Source organism: Egretta garzetta, unplaced genomic scaffold, assembly GCF_000687185.1.
Source record: "Egretta garzetta isolate BGI_Z169 unplaced genomic scaffold, ASM68718v1 scaffold223, whole genome shotgun sequence".
In the NCBI taxonomy this organism is placed as follows: Eukaryota; Metazoa; Chordata; class Aves; order Pelecaniformes; family Ardeidae; genus Egretta; species Egretta garzetta.
The window spans coordinates 62,687-64,617 of NW_009259033.1; positions in this window are offsets into that span (position 1 = coordinate 62,687).

A 1,931-nucleotide genomic window follows, 5' to 3' on the forward strand; every position below is an offset into this window, starting at 1 on the left:
TGCGCTCCATCTAAAGCGGAAGCCGCTGGCTCCCAGTTTCCCTCGGCTGTGGCTATTTGGGTTTGCCCAGCTTGGGTTTAGTTAATGCAAACCCAGAAAACCCAGCGTGGGGACGGGACGGGCTGCTCCAGCCATGCCCACGGGAGCTCAGCACCCCTCTGCCTGGCTGGGACACATCCTGCACCGCTCGGCCACCAGGGCCGGGCAGAGCCGGCCAGCCCTGCGCGCCGGGAGAGACTTTTTATTTTTAATATCACCTCTTTTCCCTGCCCCCATCCCCGCACGGCCGCGCTGGGGCCAGGAAACCATCCACCAGCGTTTTATTTCGCTGCGTGCCGGTGGCTCAGGTGTGACGTGGGACTGGAAATGGACGGGGCTGACATAGTTTGGGGATGATTTCACCGCCGTTATGGCTCAGGCTGGGGCTGTTACTACACAGCTTCTTCCGATTTTTATGACTTAATCTCTCCAAAGCTCGGGGCCTGATGGTTTTGGACTGGGGAGGAGGAGCGAGGGGCTCTTAGCAGGTCGTTACGGCAGAAATATGGAGAAGGTATTTGACAGGTATATGTAAAACCTGACAGGCCCATCCTGCCGGCTTTCCCGGGACGGCTGCCGGGGCAGGGAGAGCGGGAGGCGCTGCCCGGTCCTGCCTGGGCTTTAGGGGTGGGTGGCATCTGCTCCACGTCCCCCGGGGCCGTGGGGGTGTGGATCCCCCCAGGCTCACTGCGGCTGCAGAGCTCCCCACATGCCAGGACACGTGTGCCCCGTGCACACCCACCCGGCCTTCCTGTGCCGCCCGCCACGGCTGTCCCTGTGCTGCACACCAGGGAGGGGGTCGGGCTGGCGTGAAAAGGGTGTTAAATGGGGATGGGGTGTGTGTGTGTGTGTGCATCCACATGTGTGTGCTGGTGTGCATCCATGTGTGCATGTGTGTGTGTGTGCATCATGGTGTGCATCCATGTGTGTGTGCATCCATGTGTGTGTGCATCATGGTGTGCATCTGTGTGTGTGTGCATCACGGTGTGCATCTGTGTGTGTGTGCATGTGTGTGTGTGTGTGTGCATCACGGTGTGCATCCATGTGTGCATCCATGTGTGTGTGTGCATCACGGGGTGTGTGTGCATCACGGTGTGCATCCGTGTGTGCATCTGTGTGTGTGTGCATCACGGTGTGCATCTGTGTGTGTGTGCATGTGTGTGTGTGTGTGTGCATCACGGTGTGCATCCATGTGTGCATCCATGTGTGTGTGTGCATCACGGTGTGTGTGTGCATCCATGTGTATGTCCATGTGTGTGTGCATCACGGCGTGCATCCACGTGTGCATCTGTGTGTGTGTGCATCACGGCGTGCATCCATGTGTGCGTGCATCTGTGTGCATGCATGCGTGCATGTGTGCACCCCTGGGTATCTGCTTGCACGCGTCTGTGTGCATGCGTGCATGTGTGCAGCCCCGTGCGAGCATCTCTGCGTGCGTACGTATGTGTGCGTGTCCCTCTGTGCATCTGCGTGTGCACGGGCCTGCACGTGCATCCGCACGCGTATTCGCCTGTGCATCTCTCCGTACATGCGCGTGTGCCTATCCCCGTGCGCGTGTGCATCCACATCTCTGTGTGGGTACCTGTGTGCGTGCGTGCGTCCCCATGCGTGCACGCCTGAGTGTGCACGGTGCATGGCCACCTGCGTGCACATGTGTGCCTATCCGTGTCCGTGCGTCCGTGTGCGTGCCCATGCGCGTGTGTGTTCTGCTGGAGGTTCGCTGGTCAGGTTTATAGCCGTTCTGGTTTTTTTACGGCATTATAGAGTGCTCGATGACATCACCCCAATATTAAAACAGCATGTGCTAGCCAGCACGGCCTGGCGATACGCAGCTCCGGGCTTGCCGCTCCCAAGGCCGAAGCCGTGGCGGAGCTGGGGGCGAGCAGGAGCCG